General features: G+C 38.6%; 1 pseudogene; it reads right to left on the bottom strand.

Moving 5' to 3' along the window:
• Positions 1 to 22,899: 22,899 nt before the first annotated feature.
• Positions 22,900 to 23,748, bottom strand: LOC130888399 (axin interactor, dorsalization-associated protein-like; annotated as a pseudogene).
• Positions 23,749 to 24,498: the final 750 nt, after the last annotated feature.

Below are 24,498 nucleotides of genomic sequence, written 5' to 3'. Positions count from 1 at the left end.
CCCGCTACTATGCAATGCAATGGTATTTCATAAGTAGACAGTAGGAACAAAGAAAGATAAAACAATGTATACCAACAGATAGATCTTCTATAATGCACATGCCCTTTAATTTTGTCCATTCGGGTATTTTTTTTCACTGTTGCTAGCCATGGATCCTCTTTTCCTTAAGAAAATGAGACAGAAGAAGAGTAAACTGATAGCCAACAGCTGTCCTAAGACCAATTACATGTTCTGCGAGAAATACATCTCAAACCACAGGATGTCCAACATTTTGGCATTCTTGCCACCCCTGCTAGTACCTACCTTCTTGGCCCCTGGTATTTTCAATTCCAACTTCACAGCTGCCCTGACTTTCTTGTGTCCTCCAGAGCCTATGCCAGCATTTCATCAGATGACAAGATGATAGTTTTACAATGTAAACAGATCTTGCTTCAGAGATCAAAATTTTCATAATAATATTGCAGATCTCCAAAGAGGAAATTTAAACATTCCTCATGGTCCAGAAGATTCTAGAATTTAGCCTTTGCCTATACCTAAATGAATGCAAAGCAGAGCTACCATGATGACAAACGGAAGATAGGCTTCAAATGTTCCTGCAGAGTAAGTCTGAATGAAAAACTTAGGGTACCATTTTTATTGGAAATGTGATTCTCTAAATAAGGAAATAGGCATATATATGTCAAAAAGGTACAAAATTATTTTAAAGGAATATTTTTCTGATCAGAGGTCAAATTATTTAGCATACATGTAATTAAAGCATTTTGTACATGTTGATAAAAAAGATTTTGAAAATGACTTATCATTGCATGATTTTAATATAAATTTTCCTGGTTAGTCAGGTCAAACTGAAAGACAAGCTTCAGCTTTCACTGGACTAGTTGGGGTGGTCTTCAGTCCTCCATGAACATTTTCCACAGTCATGGTTTTAAATAAAGTGAAGTTATCCTAGAGAACTTTAAATCAACTTATTGAGGAAGAAATATCAGTCAAGTGATAAAAATAAAGACATGTGAGAAGTCCCTAAAAACATAATAAAAATCCAGGGCTCATACTTTCTCAGAAATGTTACTACTCAAGCCTTTGAAAACATGGGCATCATTTTCCCTTCAAGTTTTTCAATAGATCAAAGGGGTATCATAGAAATCCTTAAACAATATTGACAAGACAGTGGTTCACTCTCCACAAACACACAGCAAGACCCTATTGCTGAGGATAACATCCCCATAACTCATTAACAGTGGAGAACTGATGTCTCGCCTACATTCCAAAGTCTTTGGTATGGGAAGGTACTCTGCTACTAAGGAAGAGATGTAAAGACCAAACCAGCCACAAAACCTTTGCTCTACTATCTGTCCTGCCTGCAAAATATGCTGGGGTAATGGAGGACCTGGGGTTCAGGTCCCAAAGAGAAGGTGTGGACTCCAGGGAAAGGAGGAGGCTGACGTGAGCTGAAGGTGAATCGGGATAGCTGCCACTTTATTGAAAAAAGGCTATGCATTTTATTTTCTACAGTTGCACAAAAGATTAAGTGGGAGAAAAGGGGCGTGTGAGTTGAGGCGTGGCTTGTGTTTCAGGATTGAGGAAAGGAGCATTGACCTTTACAAGTTAACAGGTCCCACAGCCACAGGTTAATGGAAGGGCCACCAGTTCCTCTTGCTAGAGATAAGAATGACTCCTTTTCTAGGAAGCAGAAACTGTCTTCAAGCCCCTGGGGTAATGGAAACTTTTGTCTAAATGCCTGACCTTGGCAAAAGGGACTTTCCAGTGGGGGAGAGGGGAGAACACACCAGACACTGCATTATAAAATATTGCAGGTTTTTATGGTTTAGTTTACACATTTTCGAACAGCTAAAGCTTAAAGTGAGCAAAGACAACGTTAGAGAAATATTACTCTGACCCCCGGTAGACCTTGGGAATTTATAAATCATGATTATCAAATATACCATATCAAGCGTGTTTTAGTTATCTACTTTTTCTAACAGCCATGTGTTAACTTGTGTGGCAGTAGCTAGAGTCATCACTTTGTATGCTTCCATGTGCTGGGGATTTTTCCAAAGAATTACTTTCTTTATAGAGGCTGCCATTTTACACATTTTCATCCTTCAAATCCCATAAATAAAACTTTCCAAAGGAAAAGGCATAAGGGAATTTCTGTTGCACATAGTAAGAATTATTAAAAATGAAGGTAAAAGGGTGTGGGAGAATTGTGAGCTAGTCAAAATGTTGGAACTTTGCCAAACAGCAATGGCTGCTATTTGGCCCATGCCACAAAACTTATGGGAGTAACCATCCAATGTACTTAAGATCTGTTTCATGAGATGGTACCCATGGACCCAACACTGCTTGGGTGATCATGAACCAGAGATTAGAGAGCCTAGAGATCTAAGGTAAAAGTAATAATAATAATAAAGGTAACGATACACTGACTCCTAATGAATCTTTGTTCTATAGCAAATGGGAATAAATACAGAGATGCAAAGATCACAGCCAGACACGAGAGAGAGAGAGAGAGAGACCTTGGAACACACAACTCTAAATGGGATTCTAAATGGGATATCTCCATCAAATTCCTCCCTTCAGAGATCAGGGAACCCTATGGAAGAGGAAGCAGAAAGAGTGTAAGAGCCAGAGGGGATGGAGGACCCCAGGACAACAAGGTCCTCTGAATCAACTGAGCAAGGCTCAGATGAGCTCACAGAGACTGAAGCAGCAAGCACAGAGTCAACACTGGTCTGCATCAGGTCCTCTGAGGATATATCATGGTTTTCAGTTCAGTATTTTTATGATACTCCTGGCTGTGAATTAATGGGTCTCTGATTCTTGTACCTTCTCTTGGGATTCTTTTTCTTCTATTTGCCTTGACCTACTTCAAGCTGATGGTTTTTGTTTTATGTTATTTTTTGTTATAGTTAGCTAATTCTTAGAATTCTGTTCTTTTCTAATGAGAGACAGGAATGGGGAGTGGATCCAGATGAGTAGGGATGTGGAGAGGAACTGGAAGGAGGAGAGGCAAGGGAAACTATAATCTAAATATATTGTATTGAATTTTTAATAAAAGGGGGAGAAAAAAGAAAATTTCCAATAGATTTTTACCTTGAGATTTCCTCATTACAGTCTTACTGAATGGAAAGTTATTCTATTTTAGAAATGCCCCATTTTAATTTTTATTTATTGATAACATATTTGTCTTCTAGGTCAATGAAGAACTAATTAATTCTTCATCAATTAATTCTATTGCTGATCTCTTTGTACACAGTTGACCCTTCTCTCACTTTCATGTTCTTCTAGACCTAAGCATCCCTAATTCCATCAGTTCTCCCTCCCATTCGATGGCCTCTTTTTCATCTACAACAACACCATGATTCCTCTAGAGGTCCCTGTTTGAAGACATTTGTATCAAACATCACTGAGCACTCACCATGGTGACCTAAACATAGGGTGGCCATGACAATTTAAAACTGTGATCCCGGTGAGTTCCTTCACAGTCTTGATTCCACGTTGCCTCACACTTTCTCTGCCAGTATTGTTCGGAAAAATAATTCATGCAGTGAAAGCTGACCCCCTGTGACATATCTTAGTGGGCTATATTTATAAGTGATGATTCAGCTTTTCGAGTTCTTCTGTTCTACAGCTCATCACCACTGCGCATTGCTCTGGGGCTGTTCCTTGACAATATCATGAAACATTTTCTTAAAATTTCTACAAAAGTGATGCATGGTAATTACATAAAATTCTCCTGACTTAGCAGTCTAGTTGGGTATCTTTAAAAGACCTCATTTAGGATAGCTTACATTTAGTGGATCTATTTTCACAGGGCATAACACTTTTCATTCTAAATCTTCATGAACCAATTGTATTGAGTTTCCCATCTTTTTAATGAATGTTTTAATTTGGCTTAATTTCATTATCAGCAAAGTGTGTGTGTGTGTGTGCGTGCATGTGTGTGTGCGTGTGTGTGTGCATGTACGTACACTTGCATACGTGCAGAAAAGACTGAATTATTTTTGATATTTCCACTATATTAGTCAGGGTCCTCTAGAAGAACAGAACTGATAAAATGTATATTAAAGGGATTTTTATTAGATTTGTCTAGATGACAGAGCCTGAGCAGTCCATCACTGTTTATTTTTACACAAGAGTATCTGAGAACCCAGTTCATGTGGGAAAGCTGAAGAATCAGGGAAGAACGGTGGTTGCAGCAGCAGCAATAGCACACAAACTGCCATCACCTATGTATATACCTTAGGAAGTTTCTACTGTATGAGGTTTTTCTAAGCTATCCCTCAAATGGCCTTTCATTTTAGCTATCTCTCCCTGTATTCTTTCTCTTTCTCTTTCTTCCTCTCCCCACTTGATCATTCTCTTCCAACACCCCTCATCCATAAATATCTTTCTAGCTCCCTTTTCTAGGGAGATCTATTTGCCACCCTTCTCCCCAGGTCCTTACTCTATACCCAGAACCACAGAGGTCTGCAGACTTTCTAAAGATGTGCCCAGTGAATGGGGAGCTGGCCTCTGTCTTTAAATACTCACAGTCTCTGGCATACCCAGATGGTCGTGCGCATCTTGTTTCTCGGAATTGAGATGACCTCTTCACAAACAAACTCTCCCCAGATCCCCAGCTGTGGGATGACTTCCTTCACTGGCCATCTCCTCTCTCCCAGGCTATGTCTGTACCTAGCATCTGCTTTCCAGGTACCTCTTGCACTGTTATTCTGCTAATCAAACTCTTGGGCTGGAACACTGGAGTTTCTCTAGACTGGCAGGATGATGTGTTTGGTGCTCATTAAGGCTTCATTACATAAAAGAGAGAATAAGTAAACTCATTGCCAGGCAGCAATAAAATTCTGTTAGAGTGAATGGGGACAACACATTATCCCAGATACAATGTAATGAAAAATCTACTCCAGACTCAATATGTGCCGCCCCAATAAGAATTCTTTGCAGGCCGTTTTCAAATCCACTTTACTGAGACCAACTCAAACTCTCCTAAGGCAAGATTGTTTAAAATATTCAACAAGCAGAAGATTTGGAAAGTAGAGGAGTAATAGCAAATGTCCTCAAGATCAATGTGAATTCTTCAATACCTTCTGCCATAACACAGATATAGCTGGTTCTGTGCTCTGGCAATCCTATAGACACCCCATTCCATACATTCACCAAATATATACAGGGTGACCAGGCATGGTGCCTTATGCCTTTAATCCCAGTACTTGGGAGGCAGAGGTAAACAGATCTCTGAAGCCAACTTGAGTTCAAGGCCAGCTTGTTGTACATTGCAAGTTTCAGGACTGCCAAAGCTAAGTAAAGAGACCCTGTTGAAAACAAAATGAACATGCATATCATGAAACAAAAGATGGCTTCCCCCCCACATCTAAACAATTATTACATTAATAGAATGTTTGAAAAATGTAATAAAAGGCCACAAAGAAACTGGTAAACAGTGAAACAGCTGGGATAATTTTAACTTAATAACATGCAAAATCTGGATAAACACTGAATATGGAATCTTAAAGGTCGAACGACTTTGCCTCATGTAAAATGCAGTCATAATAATTATGTGAGGATTTCAAAAGCCAGATGTCAGAATGTCAGCTTTTATTTTCCAATGTTTTGTTTTCTCCTCTAACTCATCCTTAGCCTTTTGAATATCGCCAGGTCGACTTCTTCCATCACAACTGTGATCATATTATCATATCATCATGTCCTTGGTTCAAAAGCATCCTGTAGAACCTCCTTATTATGAAATGGTGTGGCGGCACCTCCTCATAGCTATCAAAATCTCCAGACTCAGTTCTGCTGTCCCCTGTCTATATCTCACCTGCCACTTACAATTCCTCTATTTTCCAAACTCTATCATTTGCTATCACTACCACCCCCATTGTCTCCTAGGAATGGCTGACCTCTGACCTTCTTAGTCATTTTCTCCGTTCTCCTCTAGTGCATACATTAGTATATGTATTAGTATTTGGTAGGCCTATGTACATGCATGAGTATGTATCCATGATGTCTACAAAACACTTACTTTCTGAGGCCATTGTTTACTGTCTATGTCTTCCACACATTTGGACATTTTGTAAGTACTCGGTAAACAGGTATTAAAAATGAACAAATGATTGTATACCCTAATAAAAGTCACTATTTTGACCATATACAAAGAGTTTTTAGTCTCATAAGACATATTCTAAATACTGGTTCTTGACAAGCTGAAGGACACAGTCCCCTTTCTCAGCATCACCTTCTGACACTGCATTTTGTTTGTGCTGCTGTTTTAATATGGGCATCTGCAAATCCTCAGAGGGAAGAAATGCACATGTTTTCTCGTTTACAGCAATGTGGAACTATTTCAAACCATTTGGACTGTCCCCAAACATACATTTTAGTAATTCAGTCTGTCCAGAAGCTGCTGAATAACGACAATTTTGAAAATTATTTCTAGAATGGACTGTAATGAGAACTCATATCCTAAATCTACAGAAAACAAATATGTATATTTGATAGAAAAAAATAATTCTTTAGAGACTAGCAGAGGTATATCTGTGAATATGAGAGTCTACATACCATTCTTTTATTTCTACAGGAATGTTTAAGTTCTGTATTTTCAGTTCTTTAAATTTTATTCATTATTTTTAAATATGTTTGATTTTTGCTATTTATCTCAAGACCAAAAAAATCTGTATACTGCTATTGAAACAAAGGCAGAATGTCACTCTCGACGAAGAATTTATCTATTTTGTGTTTGGATTGGGAAAATCTTTTTTTGTTTTAAAGGGGGATTTTTAGACATGAAAGGATAAAGTCAGTTCTATTATAGGAAGAATATTTTCTCAAAAGTTGGAATACTAAGTGCTCTGTGTGTATTAATCCCAAGCACAGACAACTGGACTGTCAGGAGGAAGGTTCTTGGCGAACACAATGTGACCATGGAGGGAAATTATTCCCAACGAAGCGGCATATCTACTGCTTAATTCCAGAAACTTCCATGCTCACTTCCGGTCCAAAGGGGACTGCTGAGTTATCTATGACCCCCTTTCTGAATCCACTGTAATTCTTTTTCTTTTTCAGGGCTTTGAGACAAGATTCGTTAAGTGAGAAATTAGAAGTAATTATTGAAAGAGTATGTTCCCATATTCAGGAAGTTCCAACATCCTGGAGGAGTTATATTTACCGAATAAGTAGTGTTCAGAAGTTCATCAAAGAAACTTAAATGAACAATGCTACCGGGCATGCAGGAAGTATGTGTGAAGGAAGACAGTCATGCTACCCAGGAAACATGTGCCGAGAGAAACAGCTGTGAGACCACATTTTCTGTACTTGAAGCATGATAGAAAAACACAAAGCACTGCCATTCAGATTTTAAGAATTTTTTATTTTTCTTTTGTGTGTATGAATGTTTTGCCTGAATGTGTATAAATGCTCTGGATCCCATGGAAGCCCGAAGAGGATGCAGAATCCTTGGAACTGGAGTTACAGATGGTGGAGACTCACTGTATGGATCCTGGGAATCAAGCCTGGCTCTCTGTAAGAGGGGAGGGTGCTCTTAATTCCTCTCCACAGCCCCTGACATTTGGATTATAAAGACAAGGGTGATCTGGTAGGCTACAGAATGTGAGCATGTTAAGTCCTTAGCGATATTCTAAAGTCAAATTTTCATAGTTATTGTTGGGTCTTGGGGTCACACGATGAGGGACAGACCACCGAAGTCTATTAAACCAGAAGCAAGCTTTATTCCAAAAATTGAAAAACAATCACCATGAGACACACAAAACTTATCAGCTGTAGCTGTGACCACAGTCAGAGATTGGGTTTCTGAAATTGTGGCAATAGGAGCTGATTTGGGGGCTTCTTTTTATAGTAAAATCAAGCACCAGGTGTGGGTCAAAAAGCTTTTACAACCTTGAGGTCAGGCTTAAAGTCACATTACATTTTAAATTTTACTTTTGGTTATAGGATGCTGTTACATTTGCAAAAGCCTGCGGCTGACACAGCCACTTTTCACTGTCCCTGAAAGAATGCAACGCAGAGAGTAAAATCACATAGGGAGACTTAAAAATTAAGGGAATACAAGCAAGAGGTCCCATAGAGGCAATAGTTAGACGCTAACATTTGTCCCGAATATCTGCCTAGCTGGGAAGCTGGGAGGCAGGAGACAGTTATTAAATGTTTACCTCTGTACACAGTGGCTGGCAGTATGTCTGCTCCTAAGGCAGAAAGTATTTGTTAAAGGTTAATAGTAGCTGCCAGCTTTATTATTTTTTCTTCCAAAATGTATTTTGGCGTATTAATTTATAATTCTATATTTTACAGTCCTATTTCTAGAACCTGTATTTATAGATTCTTATTTCTGAACTCTTCAGTTATTGTATTAGTTAGAGTTTTATTTTCTGTGATAAAATACCATGACCAACAGCAACTTGAAAGGAAAGAATTTAATTTGGCTAACTCTTCCTCATTACTGTTCACCACTAAAGGAAGTCAGGGCAGGAACTCAACAGGGCAGGAGCCTGGAGGTCAGAGCTGGTGCAGAACATGGAGGGGGCTGCTTACTGACTTGCTCCACATGACTTGATCAGCCTGCTTTCTTATAGAACCTAGGATAACCAGCCCAGGGATAGCACCACCCACGATGGGGTGGCACCTCCTCCATCAATCACTAATTGAGAAAATGCCCTAAAACTGGATCTAACAGAGGTCTTTTCTCAAATGAGGTTCTTCCTATTCGGATGACTCTAGCTTGTGTCAAGTTGACATAAAACTATCCAGGACAGTTACCAATGCTTCCTCAATAATGTTTATTTTCAACAGCTCTTTGTTATTCAAAGAAATGAAATTTAGCTTCTGGGGTTCCAGCCATGGATGACTAATCTCTTCTCAGTACATGTACTTTGCTATTTCCTCTTAGAAAGAAACATTGATTCACAGGAAAATACACTCATCCTGTAGGCCCAAACTCTATCTTCGTCTTCTTTACTGAAGCTGTTTTTTATACTAGAAGAGAAACATCACTTAATTAATGGTAGGAGGAAATGATTTAAAAGAGGAATAGTCAAATATGAAAGTTGAAAAATTAGAAATTATCAAATGTAATGCTGACAGACTACAGTAAATTTAAAACAAAAATTTCTATCATTACAGTTTTAAAATTCAGATCACAGGTAAATAATGAGGTTTGTGTTTACTTTCTTTTAAACCAATTAAATATTCTACATTTCCCATCACTTTGCTGAAGATCTGTAGCTGATAACTCTTTGACCCTGTAAGTCTAGCGAGTCTTAAATGAATATTTCTTTTGGAAGAAATAAATTTTTCTCTGATACTTGTACTAAGAGGTACAGAAAATCCATTTCATCTTTCAGTTTGTTTTACTCAGTTGTTGCTTTCTAGCTTATATATACATGCATACATATATGCATATTTAGGAAAAAGAAATACATACATACATACATACATACATACATACATACATATGAAATATATACATACACCCACATATATGTATAAAAAATAAAAACGAAATCAGTTACAATGGATGTCTTTCCATTTTCTATTCCTTTTTATACCGTGTAACAGAGACTGCACTTTTGTTTCTCTGCCACACAGCCCAAATAATCAATCACACAGAAACTATATTAATTATAACACTCTTTGGTTAATGACTCAGGCATATTCCTAGCTAGCTCTTACATCTTAATTAACCCATTTCTATTAATCTATGTATCTCCATGAGGTTGTAACTGGTAATGTTCTGGCATCTTTTTTCCTTCAGTGACTACACGGTGTCTCTTTAACTCTGCCTGCTCTCTCTCTATATTGCTGTTTGTATTTTCCACTTGGCTTTACTCTGCTGAGCCATTGGCCAAAACAGCTTTATTCATCAGCCAATAAAAGAAGCATATATACAGAAGGACATCCCACATCAATACCAAGTTTGGGCAATCCTTACATACATAATGGAATTTGTTTTTTCATCCTTGAAATCTTCCCCTCTGTTAAGCAATTAGCTTTATTTATGAGTATTATTGCTAAAGAGTTAGTTAGCTTTGTGTAGCTGTGAGAAAATGCCTTGAAAAGTCAAATTAAATGGACAAATGTTGAGTTTTGGCTCATCCTTTCAGAGAATTCTTGTCATAGTTGGCTCGGTCCCTTGTGAGCATACGCTTAAAGAGAATATCAAGACAAGAACATATGTGGCAAAGGAGGCTGCTCACCTCACAGGATGGAGAGAGCAGAGAGAGAGCTTGCCTTTGTTTTTGTTTTTGTTTTCAAAGCCTCTCCTCCCAAACTTATTAAGCTTTGCTTTTGTTCTTCATTAATCCAATCATGAGGTCAGAGCCATCATATTCCTTTTAACTCTACGAAAACCTCCCTCTGAGCATTTCTAGTCTGGGCACCAAGACTTCTACACTGTAGTATATAGAATTCTTTTTGGTTATCTACCTTTGCTTTCTTATTCTGTAAAAATACTTCCTGTTCCCTTTTGCGAACCCCACTGTAGCTTGTTCGTTGAAATCTGACCTCTCCTCATGAGACACAGGGAGTGGAAATATACATCATGTCTACCTAAAGTTCTCCCGTGTTTCTGGACATTGTGACTGGTTTAGGAATACCTAGTTAATCAAGATGAGTCAGTAAGAATCTTTCCCAGAATTTTTCTGGGAGATCAGAAAAAAAAAAATCTTTTCTTGAGGTTGATGTGCTTTTGAGAAGAAGTGAAATGTAACAAGCCTTTTTTTCTAAAATGTAGCAGAACTTTTTCAAGAGAGACAGAGTAGTCATGTGTGATGCCCTTCCTCAACTGTGACTGAAATGTTGCTTTAAGTTTAAGGTGATCTGACACCCTTACACAGATATACATGCAAGAAAAATACCAATTTAAATAAAACAGGCAAATTATTTTTTAAAAAAAGAGATTTTTTTTCATACAATATATTATGATTATGGTTACCTAACCCCTAAGTTCTCCAAGGTCTTCCCCACTTCCCCACCCACACAACCCCACACCCTTTTCTTCTGGACACAAACCAATACATATTTATTTGTGTGTGAGTGTGTGTGTGTGTGTGCCTGTGTGTGTGCCTGTGTGTGTACGTGTGTATATGTGTGTCTGTATGTGTAATAAGTCTCGAGGTGCTTTTCTGCATTTTCAGCAGAGAGACTCCCGAGTAATAAACCAGTCACTGGATTGCATGTTCCTGCTCTATCCATTTGCTAGAATTCCCATGGCTTTGTTTGAAACTGTACTTTCTGACAAGGTGAACTTGACTTGATTTCTAACTATTCACATCTGTCTCTTGCTGCGGTTTCATTTACAAAGTACACTTGAGAGGTACTCTTATTAACAGGCTAGTGGTATCCAGAGCCCTACATTGCTATAACTGCTACACCACGAAAGATGACTGCTCTGTCTAAAAAGATATCCCCACAGAGTAGAGCAGCAGGCAAACCTTGCTGAATTCCTGCTCAGTTCTGATCTAACTTGGTTGAAATTAATTATGCTGTATTTAAAACACAGTGCTGTGCACCATTGAATAAAAGGTGTATGTCATTTGCCAGTGTCCATGTCATTAAGTTTCCAATAACTCAGGGAGAAGCTGAAACCCCATCTGTAAAGGAAATTCTTACTTCAAGTGGAATTGTCTTCCCTTTCATTTTAATGAGGCTCTTAAGAGTTGATAGCAGAGACTCTATCTAAATCAGTTGTTCTCAACCTATGGGATCATGACCGCTGGTGGGGGTGAAATGACCCTTTCATAGGGGTCACCTAATACCATCTGCATATTAGATATTTATATTACAATTCATGACAGTAGAAAAATTACAGTAATGAAGTAACAATGAAAATAACTTTATGGTTGGGGTCACCATAACATGAGGAACTCAATTAAAAAGTTGCAGCATTAGGAAGTCTGAGAACCACTCTTCTTGATAATATTACTTCATTCTTTATTATTATTATTTTTTTATTTAAAATAGATTTTTTGGGGAGGCTGAAGAGATGGCTAAGTAGAGAACACTGAGTGCTCTTCTCAAGGACCTGGGTTCAATTCCCAGCATCCACAAAGCAACTTACAGCTGTCTGTAATTCTAGTTCCAGGAGATCTGACACTCTCACACAGATATACATGCAAGCAAAATACCAATTTAAATAAAACAAGCAAATTATTTTTTTAAAAAAAGAGAATTTTCATACAATATATTCTTATTATAGTTACCCTACCCCCAAGTTCTCCAAGGTCTTCCCTACTTCGCCACCCACCTAACTCCACAGCCTTTTCTTCTCTCTCTTATTAGCAAATAAATAAGTATGTAATAATAATAATAATAAAAATAACAGAACATAAAAACAAACAGGAAAAAAGGCCAAAGAAAAAGCAAAAGAAACCCAAATGGACTCTGAGATACACATATTTGCACACACAAAACCGGAAACCATAATATATGAGCAAAAGATCTGTTAGATTAAATAGAAGAAAATACCCAGACAAAGCATTATGAGACCCCTCCCCCCAAAATACCACTGAGTTCATTTTGTGTTGTCCATCTACTTACTGCTGGGCATGGCCCCTGTTCTTAAATATGATGTATACACCCAGTGAAACTCCACTGGAGAGAAACCTAATGTCTCCTTCGTGAGTGGCTGTCAATTGCAGGCAGCTTCTGGGTAATGAATGGGGGCTTTAGTCTACTTCCCCTCTCAGAACTGGGACGCCACCTGGTATGGAACTGTTCAGCTCCATGAACAGTGTTTTGTGTTCATACATGTGTCAGTCCTGTTTGTGTCTAAAAGGTCTTGTTTCCTAGGTGTCTTCTATTCTCCCTGGTTCTTAGATTTTTTCAGCCTTCTCTTCCACAAGGTTCCCTAAGCCATGAAGGGAGAGGGATTTAATGGATATTTCTAGGGTCGGATGAGTATTCCAAGGTCCATCACTCTCTGTATAATTTCCAGTCTTAGGTCTCTGTATTTGTTTCCATCAGTCAGAGAAAGAGGAAACTTCTCTGATAATGGCTGAGCAAGACACTGATTTGTGAGTATAGGTGCTTCCTTCTTAAAGGGATTTCCTTTGTGTTTGTCACACAAACAGAAAACAAGCACTGCTTGCCAACTAGAATTTGCCAGAAATTTTATTTACTGCTCTTGAAACCTAGTCATCTCTGCAGTTGCTGCAAGCACAGGTGATGCGGTCACGCAAGAAGGTGACCACCAAAAGTAGAAAGTCATTTATTTCTCTATTTCCCTCCTCTTTCTCTGAATTATCACTTAAGCAGGTGTAATGGAGTTTGCAAAAGTTGGCTTTTAACAATATTATGAGAAATAATTTGAATTATAGAGGTCAGGAGACAAGAATGAAAAGGAAGAAAGAAAGGAAGGAAGGGAGGAAGGGAAGGAGGGAGAGAGGAAGGAAGGAGGAAGGGAGAAAGAGAGAAAGAAAGGAGGGAGGGAGGAAAGGAAGGAGGGAGGTAGGGAGGAAGGAAGAAAGGAAAGAAAGAAGTAACTAGGCAAAAAAAAAAATCTGTTTTACCACTACTATGAAAGTCTGCTAACAAAATTCAGTGACAATGATACACACAGTGTAAAATCATTTGAATGCTGCATGGGTAATTTTTAAAATATGAATTATGATCATAACTCACCCCTCTCCCTCCTCAAGACTTGGAGGGAGTTGTGTGCTAGCATCTGCTGCTAATTTGGATTCCCAAAGACAGGCCAGTAACCACACTTGAAGCACTTGTACTTTTTTTGGTAGAGGGAGGTGTGGCCTGCTGGAGCTCATATGAGCAAATTCCCTGCATGTGTTTAGGACATCCACAAACTACTTTGAGGATGTAAAGAGAAAATGAATGCAAAGAGTAGTCACACAATGAAAAGGGGATGAAAAGTTGAACAGCATGTGTTAACTCCAACAAGATCAGCAGTAGCAAAAAAAAAAAAAATACAGCTTTTGCTTAAACAGCACTGGGAAAGACATCTGTTAGAGCCTGGGGCTGGGTGGACTAGAAACTGTGTGAGCTGGAGGGATAGAAAACAGGGCTATGAAGTAAATAACACTCTTTTATTATAATAATAATAATACTAGTATAATAATACTAGAAATAATAACTTCTAGTTAATTTCTAATAATAATTTCTAGTATAATAATACTAGAAAACACAGAGAGATGCTTATGGGGCTCTTTGCCTTGCACTGCAGGAGCCATGCTGCTCTTTGTCTAGACTAAGACCTGGTCATCAGCCACTCAGAAAACCTGAAAATACAGTCTGAAGGAAGCAATTAATGGTTGGAGAGTCAACAATGAGCTCCCACCTCGCCTCTGATTCCAGATTTCCTAGTCTAAAATAGTGAGTGCTTCTCTCTAGGTATTTTTGTATTAAATACAAAGGGAAATAAATACTTACATGAAATCAAATAAGAAGCTAAGTACTTGAGAGAGTGGTCACTCAACAGTTCTTTTTCTTTCCTTTGTGCTTCAGATAGTTGTGAACTGGATCATTACTTTTTCATTAAAACTGTTCTCTTCCCATTAAGTTGTTCACTGAAAATAACAGCAAGAGGGGCTATACACACAATGACTAGGTGGTGTGAACAATAATAATAATGCCACATTCACATGAAATATTAAGGAAGATAAGAAAGACAGTAACAGTGAATAGAAGCAAATGTACTCAAGTAAAGAAAGAAGGCTTTGTGGTGGGCTAGTACAGAGAGCGGTGAGAAGAAATAGAAGGGCTTCCTGAGGATATCCACAATAGGTCTCAAGCACAGAGAGAAAGACACAGGAGTCACAAAGAAACTAACATCCCTGTCCCTTGCAGGGTCTCACTCTAAGTCTTGGTTGCCTAAAACCTACTATCTAGTTCAGGCCTTGAACTCACAGCAATCCTCCTTCATTACCTTCCCAAATATTATGTGTGAGCCACCATTCTGGGTCAGAAAATTTCTTTAAAAATCTGAAAAAGTTATAATAAGTGAAGTCATGAGTAAGAGTTTTCCTACATTGTGGAATAGTTTGGAAAAAAAATTATCCTTAATTAACATAATATTTAAATGAAGAGGTCAAGTTCCCAGATAAATTTGATGACTTACCTATCAAAATGTATACATATGAGAACACACATTTTACAAAGCCAAAGGCATTATTTTTATGCAAGTGATATGACAAAGAAATGGCAACTGTACATTTAACACATTCATAAAGGACATGACCAGGTTCATAATGGATTCAAAGAGAATTAAGAGAGACCGGTTAGGGAATGTATTGACCAGAAGAACAGTCAGAAGAGAAAGGAATGCTGAGAAAGGTTGGCACGCCATGCTACAGAACTAGACGGTTTTCTGCATGGCAATACAATCATAATTGATGGCATGTATCTTCTATGGTGTAATATGCATTTGTTTCATTATAGAATAAGTGTATTATATCACCCCAATCTAAATGATGAATATGGTCAAACTATGTGAACCTTCTGAAATAGACATTAAGTCAAACAACAGTTTAATTTTCTTCAAGCCCCATTGGCAAACATATAAATTACTAGCCATATAAAACATATTTTCTAGGATACTTCCACCTGTTTCTTTAAAAAAAAAAACATTTATTTTCAATCCTCCTCAGAGAAGCTGCTTCTTGCGGTTGATGGGAATTAACTTAGAGACTCCCAGCTGGTTGATAAGCAGAGAATTTCAGACTGTGGCATGATCAATTCAAAACAGGGTAAATATACTGCATCTGTCTTCTCCAGGCTCAAAGATCTTTGAGAAAAAGGAGGGTGGAAAGATTGCAAAAGCCAAAGGTGGTTGATAACAGCTACAAACTGTGTTTTCCAAACAAACATGGCAGATGAATGAATATATGAACTCACAGAGATTGTGACAGTATACACGGGTCCTGCACAGGCTCCAACTATACAAAACCCCAACCCAGAAATGGGGCCAGTGGGCATGAACTCCTGCCATTGGCTGAGGGGATACTGATATTTGATAGTTGCTGGAAAGAGAAAGTCATTTTCTTCTTCATTTTTAGGTAGGTTCACCATAAACCAAGACAAACTCCAACCCAAGACTAACTGGACAACATAAGCTGAAGTCAATGGGAGGGGAAAAAATAGGAAACTTCAAGTTGGGTGGGAAAGGATGGGAGGACGAAGAGTGTGACCAAGGGAGGTTTCATAGAAGGGAAGAGAATATGTTCAAAATGCATCGCATGATATTCTCAATAAAAAATTAATTGGGCTACCAGAAAATTGAAATTACATCGTATCATAAGTTCTATTACGTTGTATTTCTATTACAAAAATTCTGATGAACTGGTGAGATAATGCTCTCGTTTAGCCTTAAACAAAAGCTGAACAATATCAGTACTTATAAATTCTGACAGTTTTATTATAAAAAAATTAAAAACAGAATAGCCCCTATTATAAAAGTGTATTAAAATAGAAGAGAAAGTTAAGGTCTCTTTCCTTACTGAGTTACGTGTCCTGTGATGAGCAATCTGCGACTGAAGATCGGGCCAGAATGTCTGTGAAGACACTTTTAGTGCTAGCTCTTTATGGATGACTCTCCTTCTATGTTGTGGTCACAGGCCTGGCTGTAGATCAGATTTATAGGATTAAAAAAAAAATCCTGTGACATCGTATGTAGCCACAAATACACACAGTTTTCATTCTTCATAACATGAGCATACTTCCAGGGATCCTTACACACCCTTTTCTCTTTCTTTTGATAAAGACCTTTAAGATGCTGTCACAGTCATTGTCCCTGTTGTTGTGATAAAGCACCTGTCAAGAAGAAACTTAAAGTCCTGGAGAGATGATGGCTCAGAGGTTAAAGCACTGGCTGTTCTTTTAGTGGACTCTGATTTTATTTTCAACAGTCATATGACAGGCACAGTTTTCTATAACTCCAATCCTGGGAACTCAATGCCTTCTTTGGCCCTCTGTAGGCACCAGACATGCACATAGTGCATAGATATACACGTAGGCAAAACTATTGTACACAGAAAAATAATTATAAAAGAGAAGCAATTTAGGTAAGGATGAGTTATTACAATGTCCTGTGTTAGATACTATTTGGGTATACCAAAGAGTTGGCATACTCTCTGGCTTTACAGACAGCAAGAAGCGACAGCCAATGGGAAGAATAAAAACTCAGTGAAGTAATGATACAGTAGGGGAGAGACTTAGAGACAGCTGTGAGGAGTGAGGCTGAATGACCACCTGGAGGCTGTTGTAGTAGAGACACATGATGAACACAAGGGAGCCAGACTAGAAGGCATTCAAGGTAACAAAGTGTGTGGAAAGACTCTGAAGCCAGAGTGTGCTTCACTTCGGGGAACACACAGAATGTGGTGGAATCAAACTAAGTAGTGAGGCAAGGAGCCATCAACGAGAGACAGCATTGAAAGTTTGGCATAGGAAAGAGAAAATGAAGACTTTGACTATTACTCTTAGGGAGACAGAGGGATACTGATGATATTGGTAAGAAATGTAAGGGCATTGAATCCTGAGTGGTGTCAGTGTGGAAATACCAAGACCAGTTAGACGTTCACTGCTATAAGTGTATAAGGCAAGAAGAACTTGACAGGGACAGACACGGTAGAGAAGTGGCCAGGTTACAGATCCATTCTGAAGCTGGTTCAAGGAGGATGGCTAACAGGATGAATAGTTGAAAATACTAGATGATGAACGTGGGAATAATGCTTCAGCTTCAGCCATAGAGGAAAAGAACTGTCCTTATGTAGGAAGAGTGCTCTATAGTAGGAGCAGGCTGGGAGAAATTACCGAAGATACATTTGTTTTGAAGATGTTAATTTTGAATGCCTGTTAGCACCCTAGTGGAAATACCAATTTGCAGTAAGATGTGCCTTTGGACTCAGAGGTGTGCTGAAAGTCATGAGACTGGCTGGGGTCACCTGGGGGTGAGAGAGGATATCCGAGTATTGATTACTAAGTACTCCAATTTAAGAGTTAGGAGGGATGAACAAAAACCAACAAAGGAGTAGCTAATAAGGACAAACACAGACAGACAGACAGACAGACAGGCAGGCAGGCAGACAGACAGACAGACAGATAAACAGAGACACATACACAGAGAAAAAGGCACAGAGAGATATCTTAGGAATAAAGATAAGAATGGAAAAATGACTGCACAAATGGATATCATATATAACGGAGAAGTGACTATCACATATGGCAGTACGTGAATGGAAATACTGATAGGTTGAGTGGATTGAAAGGGAAGGGTAATAGATAAAAGATTAGAAGAGTGTAAAGAGATAGATAGCCTATATTTTAATGTTTTTGAAACCACTTGGCCACAAATTTTGAGAAATGAGAGGGTACCAACCAAAGCATGAATTAGAGAAATGGGCAGTGTGGCCCAAGGGACCAAAGCTGGAAGACATGGAGAGGAGCCTAGGAGGAGAGAACACACCAGCTAGTTTCTGGGACACTACTGCTGCTGTTGCTACAGCAGCAGGAGCTGCTGGACCATGGAATGAACTGGGACTGCAGAGTTGAGTCCTGCAGCAGAGGCAAAAGGGCAGGACCACACCAGCAGACATATGGCTGTCAGGTCCAGATGGGCAGATATCAGCTGAAGTAAGCTACATCAACAGCAGGGCCTGGGCTAGGCTGAAGCCCCTGGGATATTTAGAATTTTTCTAGCTTTCCTTGTCTTGACAACGCACACACTGGGTGATCAGATGACAGGTTGACAGACCTTCACCTTCATCTTCGCTGTGCCCTCTGCTTAGCATCCTCATGGGAGCATCCAGAGGCTGTGACATAATCTCACACCATGAAGATGAATGGCCTTTGCTGCTGACCGTTAAGTCGTCACGTTGGTTGCCTCTGCTGAAATCACTAAACTGTCCGTGCTGAGCTTGATTCAAACAATTCTATTCAAGATTCTAAGCCATCTCAGGTTTAATGAAATGTTTTCTAATATTGTCTTCCAACATTTACATGACTTAATTTAATTAAAAATATAAAAAATATCTTAAGTAAGTATAGCTTCCTTCAGGGCATGAATAAAACATAGCTTTGTGTTTTTTTCAGGCACTCTGCCCCAAATGAGATGTTACTATTGTATAAAACATATATAAAAGTATACAATTACATTAACAATAATTTACCAAGGTTATTATTTTTAAGTGATTATTATACTGTGAGTTAATTTTATAGCCATATTTGTAAGACATAGTAATATAGGGAATATAAGAAACTAGACATTAAAGCAAATCTGCATTCATTTTTATAAGAAACCACTGAGGTAAGCTATGAAGTAATCAAAGAAAATAAAACATAATACAAAATAGTGGCAAATAGGTTTCCATAATATAATTTTTAAAATGTATATTATGGAGAAAAGGAAATTCATCTTTTTAAGAATATTTTGTTTCAAGATCAAATGAGAAAATGAGATCTAAATTTCATAATGAACTTCAGAATGAGCTTCTTGGATGGGGAGAATGGCAGTCTCTGTATGTCTCTATCTGAGAGTTTGCTGTTGAAAAGAAGAAAAAGATGGTTTGGATAATGAATGGAACAAAATGCCAGAAGATTTCTTTCTTGCGTCTTTTGTGACACATAGACAAAGACAGACGCCTCTGTGAATGAGCATCAATAAGCCACCCTATGACTACACAGCTGTTCTGGAGAAAACATAGAATTGGCTTCAGGTTTTGATCATATGGAAGAAACTTTAATGTCTAACATGGAGTTTTTGATATCAGTCTATTATGAAATTTTATATATAATTCCACAACCATGTATATGTCTATATATACATACATATAATTTATGGGAGTATGGCTATTTCAATAGCTTACCATAATGAGAAGATATCAGATCAAATGTAAATCCTGCTCTGGAAACAAAAAGCCATGTGATGTGGCTTCCAAGTTAAATTAAGGACTTAGAAGCTGAAACCCTTGTCAATTCTTTTGTCTTCAAGAATTTTGTTTCAAATTAGTTTGAGTTAAGAATAGCTGTAGGTTTTTTCAAAAGTCTTTGGGAGTCTCTTCTTAGAGAGAGCAAATCATACTCCAAAGCTAAAGGTATTAAAGACATTGAAGGAATATACAAATATTGGGGTTTGATACCAGCTTAGCATGGATTTGTTTACCCAGTCCATTAGGGAACAGAAATGTGTGAGAAGCCCATGGGGAGACAGCAATTGCTCTCGGGAAGCTGGACAGTGTCAGTCTTTGGAAATCAGTACAGAGAGCTTGGCAAGCACATGCATGTCATGAGCTCTCCTTGGACAGTCTCCTTAGCTCTGTGGTGATCTCTTCTTGGGGCATGGAGGAGATCATCATAATCAGTGGGCCTTTTATTTTGGAGAAGTGGGTGATTTATTATGCTGTAGGCATACAACACTGAAATATTTTTAGACAATAACAGCAGTTGGCTTGTTTACAAGTTCTCAAAAGCCCAGGTTTCAAAATTTAACGTTCCTTGGAAAATTTCCCAATATAATCTCATTAAAAGTCCTGTTACTGTTTGGGGGTGATTGCACATCTGGGATGTGCTTCATTTTTCAGCAAAATGTTTGCAAGAATAAGTAAATGCATGACAATCAGGTGATAGGATTATGGTTGGGCAATAAGCATCTTCTTAAAATTAAATCTGCAATAATAAACATAGTCCAACATTAGTGTGAATTCTAAGGCTCTAGAGGTCACAGAATCCTTGTACTTATAGATAGTACCAAGGAATTTAGAAATGTTAAACACGGAGGATTGTCTCCTCAACATAGGAAATGTAGACCTGTTTTCCATCCAAAAGACTGGGAGCGGATGGAGTTTATAGCCTGGTGATCTCTGCTATCTGCAGTAGTAGGTCTCCAGACTGTTATGTTTATCCCAGACTCTTCCTCTGTAGACCTTTGTCTTGAACATTGCTTCGCAGTCAATAGAATCCATCCTTATGGAAGATGTAACATGTAGCTTGGTAAGCTCTGTGATAACCTTGATCACACCATATTGCCCTTTAAGCCCTTAAGTTACTTAAGAGACTTTAAAGTTCTTCAGTAGTTCAGACAACAGACTCATTAGTATCTGTAGAATAGTTTGGTTTAAAGATCATCATTGTAAAATTTACTCTTTGAGTTAAATACTTAATGTGAGGATGCTCTCTTCTAGTGAGGTATACATTAGTGTTTTCTGACAATGGAAACCATTGTCTTTGTTCCCACTCCCCAGTCCCACTTTTCAGAATACTTGTAAATGTCCTTAACAAAGTAATATCAATGCTTTATCATTTTAGAGGAAATGACTGCTCCTGACAGACATAAATGCCTTCTTTGTCTGTCACTTGAGATTGTACATATTCAAATATAAAGTATAAGTGTAATAGAACCATTTTAGCCAATAGCTTGCCAGCGTAGACAACATGCATTTTAGCCAATAGCTTGCCAGGGTAGACAACATGCAGCAGACTGCACATGCACACAGGCAGAACAGCTCCTCCCCATATGCACAGCATGCATCTGTTTCCATGAAAGCACTTGTGTTCACGAAACACTTTATGGGGGAAAAGGTTTACTCTAATAAAAGAACACAGGGAAATCCAGAGGCAGACATTAGCACAGAGAAACAGCAAGAGTGGTCATGGGCATTATTTTCTGCCCCAGGAATTTGAGTCATGTTTTCAAACCATGAAAATTTAAGAGCAAAAGTTTATAGTTCTACTCAAAAAAAAAAAAAATTGAGAATCAGCATACAAAGACAGCAGACTTGGTGACCGAGGTAAAAACGTTGGACTTGGGACTGAATCTTGCCACCATACCAAACATGTCTCCACAGAGAACATTGCTGTACTGTTCTAGAACCTGGGTTCGAAAAATCGGCAGTAAAGTGCAAGGTAGCATGCTCAACATAAGTAAACCCTAGTGGTGACATGGCAAGCAGCCCTGGAACACTGAAGTTTCTGCCAGCATAGATAGGATACCTTAATATCTAGGAAGTAATAAAGTTATAGCCTTTGTCTGTAAGACACCAGATATTAATTATTTTATGTTTTCATGTCCAATGATGCTTCTGCCATCCTCCTCTTTCTTTTCCTCCTTTTCCTTTTCTTCTTGCTCATACATAAACATTTTGAACACATTTTTTATATTGAATACCGTATAAAACAGACTAGGGCTGGACATTGTCAATAGTCGCTAGTTTTCTAATGCTTCTTCTAAATGGTTAGTAGAGAGCAATGAATGACTGCATTTGTCTTCTTGCTGTTATAAGAATGCCTGTTCAATAGAATGGCTTAGAAAAGCAAAAAAACGTAGTAAGAATAGTGTTTAGTACCAGGAAGGGAGAAAGAAAACATAGATTATAAACAAGAGAGGGAGTTCTGGGGGGAAAAGTTGAAGAAATGAGAGAATTTTGACTTTTCTTCTAACGCAGTGTGTCATTTGGAAGCACTGAGACTGGGGATGCTCTCTTCTTCATAGCCACTCAGGGACCTATATCTGCTGTTCTTTGAAACACACAAATTTTTTCACAATTGCTTTCTCTCTGATGAACAGAGAAAGAAAAAGAATGGTGATCTTAGAAAGATGATGATAGCCAAGGTTGCAGCCATGGTCGTATATCACCAATTTGCTCTGTTTGTCCCATATAAGAAGGAGCCGGGAAAATGGAGCAGTATGAATGAGAAGCAGAGACAAACAGATACTGGCAGTAATGAGCATGCTCTAGAAAAGGGTATGAAATGGATGGACAGCAGGAATATGCTGGCCTCTGGTAACTGTAAGGTGAAAGAGAACAGAGGGAGACACAAAAAAAAAAGAGAGGAAGAAAGATGAGTTTACATTTATTTAACAACAGTCTTATGAGCTGCCTTGGCTTATGTTCCAGATGAGGAGAGACAAATATCTATGGGTACATCTAGATTGGGTAGACTCTACCTGTGCAGTACTGTGATGGCACTCCTATGATCCAAAGGCAGGGGCAGAGAGGAAGCTGTGACTGCCTCTTTCAGAGGACCTTCCTCAGTCTGATAAGATTTAAAGGATCTCCATGTGTCAGCCAGCTGAAAGAGCTCAGTGTCCACATTAAACTGAACATATGTATCTTCTCTTCTTGAAGCCACGGGAGTGTCTTGTACAGGAGCTAAATCTATGCCATTCAAATCCTTCACGTTGACTGTAATGTAAGAATCGGTGTACTGTCGAGCATCATTCAGACCGATTTTCTCAATTCTGATGGTGAGTAATGTCAACCCTGGTTCTGATTGCAATCATAGCAATAAAGTACCAGGAACTCTGGCGGAAAAAGAATCAGGAGGGCTTATTCCAGCACCACCTTCTTCATCTCCTTCAGATTTCAAATTTCATCTTAATGGGATAGGCCAAACATCAAATGGGAATTCTTTATTATATGTAAGGATATTCTTCAGGAATGGTTTTAGCTTCTTCAGGTCCTCCAGTCTTGGTTTTTCTTGGGACTGTGTAGACTGTAATGCTGTGCTTCACAATTCTAAAGATGTGGCAATTTTGCCTATGGTTTTCGTTTGCTCTTCTGTGAATTAAGAATTACTATGTTGAGCTTGGGCCTCCTTCCCTAGGTGTCTTGCTAATATCTGATACTCTTCTATTGTCTCCTCCAGCTAGCCCCAAGAGTCGAAGTCAGTGCCTCTACTAAGACTGGTGCCCCAGCACTGCAAGCAGACTCCAGGTCACCTCCAATATGGCTGGTCTCCACCCTTGTCCCCTCCCACCTCTACCAGCAAGGCTGGGCTCTGGAGCGCCATCCTTCCCAGGCTTGGCCATGACATTAACAAGGTCTGGAGGAACCACTAAAGTCACCACCGCCTCCCACACATTACAAATCGAAAAAGATGTTTACGAGCACTGAGTTTTTGCCTTCATGGAGATGGACGAACTCAAACCTGGGCCAGTTGTAAAACAATTACACAATAAACCCACTGACTTTAAAAAAAAATTACTATTATTGACCAAGAAACCACTTTATCCCCTAGTGACATACTTCCTCTGACAAGGCCACACCTACTGCAACAAAGCTTCACCTCCTAAGCTTCCTCAAGTGATGCCACTGCCTGGGACTAAGTATTCAATGTGTGAGTAATTGGGGCCATTCTTATGCAAACCACCACTCTTAGTATGAGTTAAAGTCATGTCATACACACTTCTTCCTCAAGACTCAGACCAGTCCTTTTCTCTATCAAGATAAAAAAAAATGTCTTTAGAAGCTCAGACATCCAAGAATGCTATTAGTGCACGCCTATCTTTCCTGGCATAATGCCAGTTACGAGCTGAACGCTAAACATATAAACAATAGGTAGGATAAAGGAGACTGCAGTTACAGGAAACAGAAACCACTCAATATATTTTAAACATCCCTTAGTTTGGTAATGGAGTCAGAAGTTTACAAATTTTGGAAGACATAGAAAAATAGACTGAGGCAGGTCCTCCTGAAAGAACAAATACAAGATCAATACAACTGCACTGAGCTACAAGGAAGTGACAATTCTTAGAACAAT

Source organism: Chionomys nivalis, chromosome 17 (assembly GCF_950005125.1).
Source record: "Chionomys nivalis chromosome 17, mChiNiv1.1, whole genome shotgun sequence".
NCBI classification, from domain to species: domain Eukaryota; kingdom Metazoa; phylum Chordata; class Mammalia; order Rodentia; family Cricetidae; genus Chionomys; species Chionomys nivalis.
The sequence above is the reverse complement of the archived record's forward strand: the minus strand, read 5'-3'. Positions and strand labels throughout refer to the sequence as shown.